The sequence below is a fragment of the Polyodon spathula genome, chromosome 5 (assembly GCF_017654505.1).
Source record: "Polyodon spathula isolate WHYD16114869_AA chromosome 5, ASM1765450v1, whole genome shotgun sequence".
Taxonomy (NCBI): domain Eukaryota; kingdom Metazoa; phylum Chordata; class Actinopteri; order Acipenseriformes; family Polyodontidae; genus Polyodon; species Polyodon spathula.
Genome location: NC_054538.1, coordinates 50115982 through 50133039, shown reverse-complemented (window position 1 = coordinate 50133039; position 17058 = coordinate 50115982). Strand labels below are relative to the sequence as shown.

Here is a 17058-nt window from a genome sequence, read left to right as displayed (position 1 = left end):
TTAAAGAGTTAACACAAGTCTCATGAATTCCTGATGAAGAAATTAGCTTCCTACAGAATTAACAACAGCAACAACCCAGATTTCTACAGCCCCTTAATTCCTGCTGGGCGGACAGTTTGACAGGAGGGGCTGATTGAAGGCCTCCAATGATGACACTCCTATCAAAAGGGGTGACAACTGAGGTCTAGTGGTGTATGGAGTAATTCAGAAATATAGCTAGCACTGACATTATGTAGTGCTTTGTAAATTAGTAGGAGGATTTTAAAAGACATACAAACCTTAACTTTACAAGAACTGACGTAATGTGTTCAGTGCACATTGTGGCAGAATTCTTGCTGCTGCATTCTAATAACTGCAGCATCTAATGTATGAGGAGGGAGGTTGAAGGACACAGCATTACAATAATCAAGACAAGCATTTCAGCATTGTCAGTAGACAGGTGTTATGTTCTTTTCTGGTTAGGCATCAGAAAAAACACTTATCAGAAACTTGTAGGTGTAGAAAATATGAAGGCAGCACTTATTGACAGCCAAACACTCATCAGAAACTAGATCGTGTATGAAAAGTGATTTAAATGTACATGCTCCTCTTTTTGATAGCTGCAGAGCACTTGTCAGAAAGTGGTACACAAAGTGATTTAAATATAAACAAATCACAAAGTGCTTTACAAGGTACAAGACTAGGGTGTGTGAACTATGCATCAGCTGCTGAGTTACTTACAACAACCTCTCACCCAAAAGATGGAGCACAAGGAGGTTACGTGACTTGTTTAGGGTCACGCAATGAGTCCTTGGCTGAGCTGGGATTAGAACTGCAGAACTCCGGGTTATAAACCTATTTTTTTTAACCACTGGACCACACAGCCTCTTGATGTACATATTTTTGACAATAGTGAAAACAGCGATCAGATAACAATCGATTGCACAAGTACCAAAACCTAACCGTACTATTTCTGACATTACACAGTTCAAGCTTTGGTACCTGTACCACATTCTAACACCACACCGGTGCGATCTGGCGCCAGAGATTGAGATTGTGCAGTACCTCTCTTACCAGGAAGGGGGGGTCTGCGTGCCAGGTACCCAGAATGCATCGGCAGGAGCCTTTGCCTAAACCAGGCCAGCCCTCCTCCAACAATGCAGCTGGAGATCTGCACATAGGCTTTGCTAGGTACCAGATTTAATCACAGGCACAGTAAATCAACGAACAAATAATTGAATAGATCAGATATATGACGCATGCAGTGTTTCACAAGTTGGACGTGTTTTACATTGGATTACCCGGACGAAAATATTTTCGGTGAGTGAGTCGAATTTTGTCAGTGCTTTTTGCTTGGTTGGTATGTTTTCAGTGTGAAATTAGCCAAATATGGCCCTCTGCTTTTTCCACAGTGTTGTTCTGTTTGGGGAATTGTTACATTCAGGTTACACACTCATGTTGTTTTATATTGAAAATATGTTTTGCAGCTTATTCACTTAGATATATTTTTTAGATTCTATAAACCTAATGTTATATTCTTGCTGCACAAAATCGCATGCTGCCATTTTACTGACATCTCTTTCACATATTTCCAGTTCCGTCGCAAGCAGTACAGTTGTGAATGCCTGTTTACATAGCTTTGGGGATTTCCCATCCTTTGTTATATTGAGTAAATAATAATTGTTATCTCATTTGTACATTTGTTCCCATTACTCAAAAAAACAAAAATAAACACGTTTTCCGTTAATGGGATTTTTTATTATTATAAAATACAACCAAGATACATTTTGTACGACATGTTTTGTAGTTTTTTCTCAACAGATTAGTCTCTGACCTGCAACTTTTTAAATATATATGTCGACTCCAAATATGCAACTTGGTGATTCATTACGCTGTCAGAAAAATTGTTATAATACCACATGTTAGCTATATTCAGCTTATAGTTGTCGTAGATTTAGTACTGTGAAATGTTCTGTCTATGAGTCATATGATCTTGATTTTTAAAATGACTATTTGTAAAATGTGCTTGCAAAGCGTTGACACCAAGCATAGGCATTGTAAATGTAAATCTCAACATGTCTCGCTCGTCATGCAGTGCTTATATACTGTCCGTATATATGAATAAGATACAGTTTTTATCCTGCTTAACCCTTTACCCTACTAATTATTTAGGGTATAACAGCTATCAAAGTGTAAGAGGGGTTGTCCACTGGTTTCACATCCCTGTAGATGTACTGCAATGAAGCTTTATCACGATGTACATCCTTATATTTTGGTATTTTTGGCAATGAAATTAAATAAAAAATACATGCTTGATGTAAATAGCAGAGTGACAGAACAGATAATATAATGGACAGTTCTTCTCTGAGCATTTTCAGTAAAGTATGTATTCAGTCTTTTAGATGTATCTTATTAAGTTATTACAATTAAGTTATAACAATATAGGAAAACATTTCGTGAAGCATTCAAAAGGACCTGATTACCACCAAACTAGTGTCTGACACTATACTGCACAAAACAGAGAACAGCTAATGTTAACCCAATAGGAAGGCACTTAAAAAATAAATAAAACAAAAACCAAAAAAATTCTGGAACGTTATCAGAAAGCGGTGAGTTTTACTAATTAATTGCATATATTTGTGTTTTTCATCACGGGGCTGCCGTCCTCACCTAAGGTAAACTTGTAGATGGGCTATTAAATATTTTTTAAAGAATATTTTCCTAAATTCCAATACATTTTATTACTGCAAGATCAATTGCAGCACTAGTTTTATCTCTACCGAGCTGCTAACACAAAGGGACATTCCTACCCTTACCATCCACCATGTAGACCATCTTTTTAGAGAAGACACAAAACCATGGGATAATGGCTATGTTTACAGCAAAAATAGAGGCAACATGCTTTCATAGTAGCACTATTATCCCTGAAAACCTTGTTCTTGACCTTGGTTTTATTTCAACAGTATAGCCCCTTTCACACTGGCACTCCTAACCGGGGCACGACCTGGGTTCTGGCTACACAGGTAACAATCCAGCATAGTGTAAAAACACGTACCTGGGTCAAGTGAGACAAAATGCATGATGGCCGCTCGCAAGCAGACACAATAACAAACGGTCACATCTGCATGAAGGTTTCACTTCTGCAGGGAACATTTCTGTTTATTCAGTTTAGTCATATTTTTGTTGATTGACATGTACCATGAGTCATATTGCAGCAGGGGTGAAGAAACATTTGCTTTAACACTAGAACCGCCATGGCAATCATTTTGACGGTTTGATGTTTTCAAATTTAAAATACTTTGCGTGTCTGAAAGTTATGCTGTTGTCCATTTATGACTTTTCCTAAATATGTATTAAATACCCAGATGGCGTTTAAAAAGCAGGATCATGAAAATAAAGATTAGCATTTCTGAACTCTGCAGGCCCGAAACCCCCCAGGTGAATTTTTTTAGCAAAGTCTGAGACGGTTGGACAACAAAATGGCCCTTTTCTGGTTCAGTTGTCGTGGAATGACCCAAATGCATCTCGACAGTTCTTGCTGTAGCTTTTTAATTTGTCCAGGTACAATGGTATCCTCACATCTGCTGTACCCATCATTGTTTTAAATTGTTTCATAACACAGACCCAGTAGTTCTCAGTGTTTCCAGCTGTAAACTACAAAGTCTGTTTGATAAATAATTCCATCAAATGACTTCTTTCTCTCCACTGTGAAGAGATAGCAAAAATCTGGTATGGATACCTCCTGTTGTTACCCCGGATAAAGGACGATTTAAAAACATAAAAAATTTAATTAATAATTAAATTAAAAAAACAGCCCTTTCACCTGATACTGTTGTTGGTCTGCATGATTTAACTGAGTAAGGGTCTGCATGATTTAAAGGCAGTCTCATTTGTCAAGAAGTATAACAACTCAAATACAGAAACAGCACTTTCAATGGCAGTGTTCAATTCAACACCTATAAATTGCTTTTTTTTCATTAATAAATTCCTGGTTTCATTTTTTTTTTTGTTATATGGAACTATAAGCTCATTTTTAGACAGAAGTATATTTTTTAAAAAAATGACTTTTCTGTTAATTAAAAATGTTTTAAACTTTTTTTTTCAATTTAGTTTGTTAACCCATTTTATAAGCGCAATAAGGAATAAGGGTATACTCTAATATCACCACCCCCCGGGCTGCTTCGCCTCGTGATTGCAACACACCAGGGTGTATATCACACACCCTGTTGTGCCTTATTGCTTACGTAACACACTCATGAAGGTTGGGAATATGGGTTTTGAGTTTAACATACTGTAATAGGGGGTCTTAGTACCTGCTAATTTTGTTCTGGGTGTCCGCTGAATGATGTGAGAGACAGAGGGATGCAGCTGACCACGCCACTCAGGCGTCTAGGTTTTATTCAAGTAAACAAAGTTGCAGTGACAGGTGGCCGCCACTAGGGTACCAGCAACAATAGCACTAGTGCAGGAGGACATACACAGACAGCGTATAATCTAAATAACTCAAAAAATGCAAAACCAAAAGGTGAGATAACAGCTAAAAACACAAGTTTGCCAAACACTGGCTTAGCGCTGCTCCCACTAAAAGGGAGGTCACACTCCAGAACCTAGTCTGTGACACACTAAAATAAACTGTTGTATGACCAAATTCCCAAAATTTAATCCCTACACAACTCATTCACCCTGGCGCGCCACACAGTAGTGAGGCTGCACGCTTGCTGGAACTAGAACCAAAAGAACTGGCTTTTTTATACCATGTGGCTGGGTTTAATTGATCATCAGTTAGTCAATTAAGCCCCAGCCACATTCAACACATGGATTTGGCAGAGTTGGATTTAAACCCATCCCTGCCAAACTTAAATTCAAGACATTCCAAATTAATTTACAACTGCAAAAACCTACCATATGTAATACACACTTGAATTCAATATTGTATTTAAACTACATATACACAATACATTATTTACACGTGCAGGGCTTTTGCCCTCTCACACATACATTTTTCTTTATTCAAAAATAATATGGGAGTGAGGGGGAGTTATTTACATTGCAAATGAGTGAAAAATAATTTGTTTTTTTTCAATGCTTTTTATTGATTGAAAAGTGATTTTGGAAGCTGTATAGTGTGGAAAAAATTGAGGTACACATTCGTTCACTCAGATTAAAGAAACAGTAGATACGTTACCAGGTATCATTGAAAATACTGTGCTGTTAAGTTAATACAAAAACTGAACATTGGGATCTTACTGCCAGAGTGGCTGCGAAATTCCCCCTCCTGTCCTGAGTTCATTACTGCAAAAGCGCCAATCTGAATGAATTGAGCATTTTATTTTTTATTCCCGCTGACCATGTGTCTATTCCAAAATGCAATATGTTTTGTTGAAGGAAAAAGTGTTAGTTTTTACAAATTGCGTTTGTGTGTGACCAATTCCCTATCAAGTACAAAATGTAACCATTACCTTATGGGTATTTAAAGACCCTGTAACCTGAATAGATATAACAAAGACTGCTCGTCAGAGCCTGTGACGCAGTCGTATCCAATCCCGAGGGCATAAGTAGACTGCACACACAGATCTCGCCATCATTTTTCCTTTAATTCTATCTGAGTCTAAGGAGACTACGAACAGTTAAGTATCAAAGTTATCTATAACTACTTTTCGCTTGCGTAATGATGCAGTTTATGTGGTTTTAATTATTATGTGCTGATAGTAATTGCTACTTACACGTATTGTGCACTCAGCCGTGGTTTTTTGTCAGTTCCCCAGTGGCCGGCGACTCCGTTGCCCCCTTCCCTGGGATTGAATAATCTACTTGTGTTATCTCTCGGGCGTTCTTCGTTTTGAAGTTTAAATATAAAATTGTTTTTTAACGAAACATATATTAAATTAACAGTTTTAACAATTTGTTTCTCAGTTTTTACTCAAGTATCAAAGCAGTTAAGGTCACCCTCTTAGGGTACTATACCTGATTAACTTTAAGGTGTTATTGCCTGTCACAGGCAGCATTGTTGCTGGCAAGGTACATTTTTGGTTACTGTATTGTAGATTGTACTTGTTGCCGTAAGTACCATTATAGTTTTACAGCTGAGTTGTTGTTTTACACCACTGCTGTTACACTATGCCGTGTTTTCATTCTTGCGATCTACGCAAGACTGGTCTCCCCATGGAGGACAGATGCAGCAGGTGCATTGCCTGCTTGGATCCAGAGCATTCCAAGGAGGCACTCCATCAACCACAACTCTTACGAGTTCTGTGCGTCCTTTTCTGCACGTTGGAAAAGCGACTTCCTTGAGCTCTGTGGAGCGATCTTCGTCCAAAAAACCCTGCTTTTGGACCAGGCTTGGAGAGAGAGCATGTGCATTGAACCTAGGCCGTCTGCTGACAGTGTGAAGGTGCTTTCTTAGTGGACTCAACCTGCTCACCTGCGCTTAGGCATAGCACTGGGCAGCGACAGGTGAAGGGAGGTCATCGCCAGGGACACGTCCAGCCTCAGCTGGGGTGCGGTGTTGAGTAGCAGGGTAGTGCAAGGTGTATGGAAACCCCTGTGGCAGGGTCTCCGTATAAATATTTTCGAGTTACAGGCAGTGTTTCTAACCTTGCAGATTTTCTTGGAGACACTTCAAGGGAGACACGTTTTTGTCTGGATGGACAACACTACTGTGGTGGCTTATATAAAACACCAGGACGGCCTCTGGTCTCCTAGTCTCCATCGAGTGGCCCGCAAGCTGTTACTCTGGGCTCACAATCACTTCCTCTGCCTGGGAGCAGTACACCTGCCCAGGGTGATAAACTCAGACCCATTCATTTTGGGGCGCCAGCGCACCGAAAGTTACGTGTGCACCTTAAAAGCCTCCTGCCTGGTTTGTTTAAAAGTACAGACTCTGGGCTTTCCAAAGACTTATTCATTGTGTGTATGCGACGCTCCTAGCCGGAAGCCCTAAGTTAAGCCTCTCATCATATGACAGACATGGGGTTTTCATGCTTGTCAATTTACACTTGAAGTGGCGATGTGCATGCCCATTTAGGAGAATTACTCGGGTAAATCAGGTTTGTGGCTGAAGAAAAACGGCCAAAGGGAAGGATAGGGTAAATCTCATTTATTTGTGTAAATGACAAAATGTACAATAAAATCCACGCCCAGTTTCACATGGAAACCCGCATTTCATGTGTAAATATTAATGAGCGTGTTTATACTTAACTATAAATATTGCATGGGAGCAGGTCAGTTGTTACTATGGATTCCAAGACGGCAGAAAGTAGTGGCTGATGGGCGATTTTTGGTTAGCAGTGGTATAGTTCACCTTAATGATAATGTGGGTGTTTTTTTTTCTTTTTTTTGTTTTCTGCTGTCTGGTCTGTTGTGTTGTATGTCTTTTGTGGGTTTACAGTTCTGTATAAACCCCCTTACCATGAAGTGCGTTATGACCTTGTTATAGTATTAATGTAGCTGTTTGAGAATACCCTTTCTGCTTAAATGGCTAACTGAATTAATTCCTGCCCTTTTTTTTTTTTTATCCCAGCTATGTCCAAAGACAAAGCATGTCTACCCTCCACGTTAGTAAATATAGTTGAACTAGATGTTATGAGCCAGCTTGATCGCCCAAAACAGCACAACAAAATCCAACAAGTTGTTGATGCTCTCTCAGAACTGACTAAGTAAAACTGCAAATGAATGCATTGACTGTTTTATTTCTTTGCATCATTAATATTTAACACAACAGTAAATCCAAAACAACTTTAAAAGAAAGGGCAGACTCTGACAGCACGAGCCTCCTCAGATCGCTGCTGTCCAGTTGAAACTGACAGCTGGGGTAACCTTCACAGTTGCCAAGTCTGCTTATAATAAGTAGAATTGGGCATGTTTTTGAGAGTTGCTGGTTAGAACTAGGGATGGGACGGTATGGAATTTGCACGGTATGATAACCGTTACAAAAAATACTGTGGTAACCTTGATATCGCAGTGTACAGTGCGATATATATAAGTTATCAAATAAATACTCAAATGAAGAAAGACTAATGTAAATCATTTAAATTACTGTAATTCACAAAAATAAAACCAACAAAACACACTTCCTTTCATGGAATGATTTAAACATTTGGTATTTAGTATTAATACCAAATTACTTGGTACATTTCTTTTTTATAAAGACAATCATAATAATAATAATAATAATAAAAAAAACTAGTTGTACACTCTCAATGTTAAACTACAACAGTATTAAGAGCTAGTATTATTTTCTCGAAATAACGTGGTGCTGTCATTTGTTAAAACATTTTAACATATAAAATTAAATAAATAAATAGATACTTTGTTTAGCTGAAGGCAAACAGAATTGGGAAATTATCAGTCTTTTGCTTAAAACATAAACATGTACCCGTACAGGTTATTATTTAAGAGCAGAGATGAGTCATTTATTTTTTTCAACCGGATAAATAAAATATGTATATCAAAAAAAGTATTTTAATACTAAAACGTGTTCTTGGATTTACATTTACGACATTGCACAAGTAAGCTTCCAATGATTATTACACATGTTGAGTTTGTTTAAGAAAAAAAAAAATTCTTCACTTAAGAAAATTTATATACTGTTACAACTAGTTTAAACAAAACTACATTGATAATAAGTAGGCTATCCTGCAGCAGTCGTGGGTCTGCTAGTTTTGTTTGAGACATCAATCGTGTTCTTTTAGCGCAGATTTCCACAGTTCTGCAGTGCTGCACAGAATCTGGGAGATGCGCTGTAGACATCACTCAGCACCCACAGAAATCTGCGCAGATTCTGCAGAGCCCAGCGCAGCTTTGAAATGTTATTGCGGGAGGCTGGCTGCGGCTGTGAACCAAAGGGACGATGCAAAGATCACGAGTGACCTGCTAATCGTAATTCAGATAACCACTGCCATCTTGTTAGCAGAGGCGAACAACATTTTATCATTATACAATGAAACCGTGAACAGCGTTGTCCACGCTATATTAAATAAATAAATCCATTATTAAAAAAAAAAAAAAAATATATATATATATATATATATATATATATATATATATATATAATGTACTAAATCCATGGTATGTATAATTTTACAATAAAGTTAATGTTTATCTATGCTTTAAACTGTCTGTTGATAATCCAGACAAATATAGCACTTTGAAAATGTGTGCTGAACTGCAAGGTTTGGAGAAGGCATTTCTCTAAAAGCTCTGTGTGTCCTCAGAAAGATGGCAGACAAGAGCAGCCGGCGAGACTTTTGGGATTTTAAGGGGAGAGGTGGCCATTGAGGCCATGTGTGCAACGCTCAAGGGGGGGATATGTGGCAGTGTTTCTCAGCCCCTGTGTGTATTTCGGTGTTGTATGTTACGTGTAGTGTGTTAATGTTGGTGTATAGTCATTGGTACGTGGGATGTAATATGGGGTATGCTCACCAGTGTTTAAAATGTATATTTGTATCTAGGCACAAGGATTGCACAGCACTTCACGTGCAGGTAAAATGTAATACTATGTGAGCACAGGGAATTGCACTTCATTAATTCACATGCAGTTGTACCGAGACTCCAATTGAATGATTGATTAGCAATCAAGTCTCAGTACAGCTGCATAGAAGCAGCATGTTTTGACTCAGTCGGGGTTATGTGTTCGCTGAGTGGAGAACGGGATTGGAGATGGAGGTAATAAGAATATGTGAGCAGGATGGCTTCACAGGGGTGACGTCGCACTCCACAACAAGGACTGCCGGTGAAAACTGAGTTGTGGCGCTCAGTATATTTATTAATACACAAGTAAAAGACATAAACAAAAAAAACACACACAAAACAAAGGGCGCATTGGCCAAACAAATAATTCCAAATTACAAGTATCGTGCTGGTTTTAGAATCTGCACCTCTAGCAATTGTTACCTCCGGTCTCCTCTCTCGTTGAACACTGAACTCCTCTCCACCCCTGAGCGCAGACAGCTGCAGCCTTTTATAATTTGTGACCAAGGGATTAAACTAGCTATTAATTATTGAATTATTCCTCGGTCAAATTCTGCACGGGATTAAATAAGTCAGCTAGCTAAACAATCAGTAGCTGATCAGCTGTAGCTGACGCAGCCCCACAAGGTCTCCAAAATAAAAACTATAACCTGGCGGACAACGTCTCGTTTGTCCGGCCAAACAATAGGTAACAATAATAATAATAATAATAATAACAAATATTATTATTATTATTATTATTATTATTATTATTATTATTATTATTATTATTATTATTATTTTATGTTTCTTCTTTTTCTTCTTCTTCTTCTTCTTATTATTATTATTATCATCGGACGGCTTTCGCCATCGCATTAACACAAATCATAACAATAATAAACAAAGGGGCGGGACACTCCGCCACCTCCACCTTTAGTCCCCCAGGTCCCGGTTTATAGTCCCGGCCCAGGAACAGGGACAGCAATGAGCCAAAGGTGGCAGCCACGGTGGGAGGTCCTTCTCCCACCCCAACAGTTGTAGTGGCCAGGCCGAATGTACACAGGCTTGCTTCTCCGACCAAGGCAATCCTGGTCGTCGCCCGGCTGTCTGTGGGGGTGGTCTCCTGACCTTCTTTCCCCTTCTCTGTAGCCAGCAGCTCCCCCTTGTGGGGCTCCGGCCACCAAATTCCCTGCAGCGAAAGTGCTGCGGGGGGAGGTGGTCTCCTCGTCCCTCCTTCTTCATAGCCAGCAGCTCCCCCTTGTTAGGCTCTGGCCACAGTATTTCCTGCGGAAAAGCAGGGCTGACAGCAAGCCCAGGCGAAGTAGTTCCAGCAAACCCAGGAGAAGCAGAGCCGGCGACGGTCGCAGCAACGGACCCTCAGGACGGCAGCTAGCAGCAGCGATGGCAGATAGCTAAACAATCAGTAGCCGATCAGTCACGCATCCCCACGAGGTTTCCAAAAATAAAAACTATAACCTGGAAGATCACTAATACAGATCATAACAATAGTAAACAAAGGGGCGGAACACTCCGCCACAGAATAGTTAAAGTAAATCATAATATCAGCACACCGTGTTTGTCTGTGTAGTCCATTTTGTTTGTTTCTTTGTTTTGGCTAAAGTGCCCAGTCCTGTGTTTTGTTTATCTTTACAACCTTTTGTTTTCTGTCGTTCAGTTGTTAAATGCTGAGCAAAAACAATCGCTCAGTTTCACCAAACTCTACCTCTCTGTTGTTCATTTGTTGGTTCCTGGTTCTGGTCTGACGACACCCACTACAGCCGTCTTTGTGACACCAGTGTATGACCGAATTATGATAATTGTGGTTTAGAATAAAAGAAACAGTATTAATACCGTAATGTACCTAAACCGCAGTAAACTGAAAAACCTGTATACTGACCCATCCCTGGTTGGAACAAATAAACGCCCACTCTAACATGGGTTCGCTTGTTTTAAAAAAGGCAGTGTCGCTTTTTTTTTTCTTGTGAGACTTGGTAACACTGGTAACCTTCCCTGTCTGTCTCACAGGCAGCCACTGATTCCTGAACACCTCATTTTGCTGTTGACAAGAGTTTGTGCAGGATACAGCAGGCAGTGGCAATGTTGGGAATGAACTAATGCTGCACTTCAGTCCGTTTCATCAGTATCCGCCACCTCCCTTTCAAGTGCCCACTACATGTATTTGCCCAAGCGTGGTGTTGAATTCTTCCTTCCTACTAACGACAAATACCCCAATATTATGATATATTATAATATTATAATAAATTGAAAAACAATTAGGGCAAGAGCAGTAAAACACATTATTAACCAACCAGGCACAAGGTATTTTGCTTTATTACATCAGCTTAGATTCACTCATGTACCAGTTCTGTGCGCATGGAAACCACATTTTCACAAAATTTCACTAGTAATCTTCAAAAACAGCACAAGTACTTTACACATAGCTAATTTAAATATCAACCTCCACCTTTCCCATTCATTTGCATGACGTCGGGTGAAAAGCCTGGTTTACTCGAGTAAAATAAACTGAGTGAACGGAAACCCAAAAAAGCATTTTACACGAGAGATTTTCTCGTGTTTACACGAGAAATGTCTGAGTTTAAAAAAAAAAAAAAAAAAAAAAAAAAATGCATGGAAACTCCGTGAGAGTTAACAGCTAGGTTTTGTTTTGCTCCGTCATTTAGACTGAAAGGGGCGGTATCTTTGGAAAGCTTAGAAGTTCACTCCGTCCCGTCCCGTCCCGTCCCGTCCCGTGTGGTCCCATGTTCATTTCATATTGAGGTTCAATGGTGGTTTGCCATTGCCCCTAAAATTTTGGAATCCCCCCCCCCCCATTGGCTGCAGCATAATGGGGGAAACCACCCCAGCCCACAAAAATGAAATTCAAGCCCTGTATTGTACTATTAATCGATGGTAGAATATAGTACAGTCTTCAAAGTTAACAGACTAGTAGAGACCAATGGGGTGCTATGTCACAGGGGAAATATGGTCATAGGTCAATAGGTCTGGCACTTGGCCCCCGGTCATTGCTGCTTGCAGCTACTAATAATGATAATAATAATAATAATAATAATAATAATAATAATAATATTCTGAAAGCTTCTCGCCCCTTTTCCAAATGATTGATCGCAGTTAGTTTAAACTCCTGCTTTATATGCCATATTTTAATCTTGTAGCCTTCTTCATTTTAGTTGGCTACTTGTATCTGTTCTTTTGTTTATTTTTGTCCTGTCTTTGGTTTAGTGTAAAGTTTGTCTCTTTGGATCATGCAGTTCATAGTGACCAAGCATCAGACTAAATTAGATATTATTTGGGGACATACATTGTGTTATGCATATACAAATGTACAGCATACCGGTGTCTGTAATAGTGAGGTATTACTGTATACCTAAACCAAATAATACTCATAGCTTATTAATCCCAAAATTTAATAATAACTCTGAACTCAAACAAGTTATAGTATTTCAGTAGTTTGACAAATAATGAATTAATCATAACCTCCTTTGTAACAATATGCAATAACAGTTTAAAGCAGTATTTCCTTTTGGTATTTAGGTCTTTTAACCCCCTTTTAATTAAAAACAAGTGAATTTAAAAAAAAAAAAAAAAAAACTCTTTAGTTCAATTAAATCCAGTAGCGCAATTTTTTCCAAAAAAAGAATAAATGTTAAAAATAAAAACTTAAGTTAAAAGTTCAATGCAAAACTCTCTCTCTCTCTCTCTCTCTCTCTCTCTCTCTCTCTCTCTCTCTCTCTCTCTCTCTCTCTCTCTCTCTCTCTCTCTCTCTCTCTCTCTCTCTCTCTCTCTCTCTCTCTCTCTCTCTCTCTCTCTCTCTCTCTCTCTCTCTCTCTCTCTCTCTCTCTCTCTCTCTCTCTCTCTTACCTGGTCACATCCAAGAAACCACTTCCCCTGTGCTAAGCAGGTCAAAGGGCCTGGTGTCTGTTAGCATGTTAACCCCCCAAAACCAATGCACCTATTTCCACATAGACACATCAAAAGTTATTTATTTATTTATTTATTTATTTTTTACAATAGATGTATTTTGTGGTGATGTAACCAAATAAACCGCAAAAAGTTGGCGCCTATAGAAACAGAGTCTGACCAAAAAATATATATATATATATATATATGGTTTGACAGGGGTATCTGAAAAGGAACATATACTGAACAAAAATATAAACTGGGGCTGTCAGAGTTAACGCGTTAACACGTCCGATTCATTTTAAATGCTTAACGCCGTTAATTCTTTTTTGTCGTAATTAACACATTTTCTTTTTTGAGCCTTAGAACCATCCATCGTTCAAATACAATTCCACGCGCTCGTGCTTGTTTGTCAACCGACTGCTTGAATGTAGATATAGCTTTGCTGACGAAGCAAGCTGGATTGATGGAGAAAGCTCCTAAACGGCTTTTAAACAGCCAGTTTTATTACAAACCCCTTACAGATGGGTCTTTGGATAAAAGCAAAGTTATTTGCAGCTACTGTAAGGGTGAATTTGTGTATCACCGAAGTACATCGAGTCTGACGTATCATTTACACAGTTGACACCGGAAGCAGTAGTGAGAGGGCTAGCAACGACTCAACATATGACTTGCCATCGAGAACCACCATTGTTACGAGGATACACGAGACCACTGGACATCTGAGTAACCACAACTTCCTCGGGGTTACAGTGCACTACATCGATGACAATTGGAAACTGCATTCACACGCTTTGACCGTCATGAAAACAGAAAAGAGGCACTGTGCTGAAACATGGGCTGAGCATTTCATTGATGTAGCAAAGCAGTGGAACATTGAACAGAGTTTACCACACTTGGAACAGACAGTGCGAGACACTTGCCTTTTGAAATCCTGCCTTGCACCGCGCACAGTCTGCAAAGGTCAGTCACAGTGTCCCTACAGAACAGCGGGTTTGACAATGCCCTAGCCAAATGCCGAAAAGTAGTTGGGCATTTCAAACACAGTCCACCAAACGCTGCAGATTTAGAACCACAGCAAGTTGCAAATGGGCAAAAGGAGGAGTCACTTGCTCACGACATCACAACAAGATGGAATTCCACTCTGGAAATGATCAACTTTGTGCAAAGAAACCAGCAACCACTGAGGGATGCTCTGAGGGGGGGGTGAGTGAGAGAGCGAGAGAGAGGTGTGAGAGAGAGACGGGGGTGTGTGTGTGTGTGTGTGTGAGTGGGTGGGTGGGTGTGTGAGAGAGAGAGAGAGAGAGAGAGAGCACACGTGTGTTCTAATTTTGAAAACATTGCTCAGAGGAAGTAGGCCTACTTTAACATTGGGGGCATGAAAAGCTGTAAATTACAGTGAACTTTGGTTCTAAAATAAATGCTTTAAACATTTCTGATGCAGATTATTTTGTTTTTCTTTCCTTTACAATAAAACACTGTATGCCTTTAACATAATGCACTGCTGGAAAATTGTTTATTTAGGGCCAAATTTGAGCACATTAAAAAAAATTGCAAATAACTACAGAAAATCATGCGATTTTAATCATGATTAATTATTTTAATCGTTTGACAGCCCTAATATAAACGCAACATGCAACAATTTCAAAGGTTTTACTGAGTTTCAGTTAATATAAGGAAATCAGTCAATTGAAATAAATTCATTAGGCCCTAATCTATGGATTTCACATGACTGGGAATACAGATATACATCTGTTGGTCACAGATACCTTAAAAAAAAAAAAAAAAAAAAAAAAAAAAGGTAGGGGGCGTGGATCAGAAAACCAGTCAGTATCTGGTGTGACCACCATTTGCCTCATGCAGCGTGACACATCTCCTTCGCATAGAGTTGATGTCCTGTGGAATGTTGTCCCACTCCTCTTCACTGGCTGTGCAAAGTTGCTGGATATTGGCGGGAACTGGAACACGCTGTCTTGCACGTCGATCCAGAGCATCCCAAACATGCTCAATGGGTGTCATGTCTGGTGAGTATGCAGGCCATGGAAGAACTGGGACATTTTCAGCTTCCAGGAATTGTGTACAGATCCTTGTGACATAGAGCCGTGCATTATCATGCTGAAACATGAGGTGGTGGCGGTGGATGAATGGCATGACAGTGGGCCTCAGGATCTTGTCACGGTATCTGTGTGCATTCAAATTGCCATCGATAAAATGCAGTTGTGTTCATTGTCCGTAGCTTATGCGTGCCATTACCATAACTCCACCGCCACCTTGGGGCAACTCTGTTCACAACGTTGACATCAGCAAACTGCTCGCCCACATGACGCCATACACGCTGTCTGCCATCTGCCAGGTACGGTTGAAGCCAGTGGCCATCGAAGGTGAGCATTTGCCCACTGAAGTCGGTTACGATGCTGAACTGCAGTCAGGTCAAGACACTGGTGAGGACGACGAGCATGCAGATGAGCTTCCCTAAGATGGTTTCTGACAGTTTGTGCAGAAGTTCTTCGGTTGTGCAAACCCACAGTTTCATCAGCTGTCCGGGTGGCTGGTCTCAGACGATCCCACAGGTGAAAAAGCCGGATGTGGAGGTCTTGGGCTGGCGTGGTTACACGTGGTCTGCGGTTGTGAGGCCAGTTGGACATACTGCCAAATTCTCTAAAACAATGTTGGAGGCGGCTTATGGTAGAGAAATGAACATTCAGTTCTCTGGCAACCACTCTGGTGGACATTCCTGCAGTCAGCATGGAAGGTTCCAGCATGACATTCCCTTGTCACGCAACACAATGCCACAGATGTCTTAAGTTTTGAGGGAGCGTGCAATTGGCATTCCTGATGGGTCTCCAAGGTGGTTTTACCAAGTTTCCCTGCTATCTTTGCCTTTGGGACAGCAGGGACACCAAGGCGCACTACCACAGGCGGGACTGGCCACAGCGGACCGAGTTCTCTGTAGGGAGGAACAACGTCAAGTGGGAGCCACTGGTGGACCCCCGGAAGGTGCTGATGCCACCACTGCACATCAAATTGGGCCTTATGAAACAATTTGTCAGAGCTCTAGATAAGGAGTCGGCAGCCTTCAAGTACCTTCAAGACTTCTTCCCTAAGCTGTCTGAGGCAAAGGTCAAAGGTGGTGTCTTCTTCGGACCACAGATAAAGAAGATCTTGGAGTGCAATGAATTCCCCAAGAAGCTCACTAGTAAGGAGAAAGCTGCTTGGAACAGCTTTGTCACAGTGGTTCGGGGCTTCCTGGGCAATCACAAGGCCGAAAACTAGAGCTGGTTGAGACTCTGGTGAAGAACTACGGCACAATGGGCTGTAGGATGTCCCTCAAAGTTCATATTCTTGATGCTCATCTTGATAAATTCAAGGAGAACATGGGAGCGTACTCGGAGGAGCAAGGCGAGCGCTTCCACCAGGATATACTGGACTTTGAACGCTGCTACCAAGGACAGTATAATGAGAACATGATGGGAGACTACATTTGGGTGCTGATTCGTGAAAGTGATTTACAGTATAATTGTAAATCCCGAAAAACTACTCGCTTCTAAATCTTTTGTAGTCATTTTTGTATTACTTTAGTATAAATACATGTTAATTTGGATTCATGTGTTTTTTTCTGACTTTATGTGAACGGAAAGACCGTTTTCTCATTGGAAATAGGTACATTTCAAAATATCACTGTCCTGGTCACAAAAGCAAAGTCTGTGGGGAATA

General features: G+C 40.2%; 1 protein-coding gene across 1 annotated transcript in view; it reads left to right on the top strand.

The window, feature by feature from the left end:
* The first annotated feature begins 1096 nt into the window (after nucleotides 1-1096).
* Nucleotides 1097-17058, top strand: part of extl3 (exostosin-like glycosyltransferase 3) — a 40916-nt gene continuing 24954 nt past the window's right edge. Inside the window, exon 1 of the mRNA XM_041250705.1 lies at nucleotides 1097-1299. The gene's annotated coding sequence lies outside the window, so the exon portion shown is untranslated. The remainder of the gene's footprint in view (nucleotides 1300-17058) is intronic.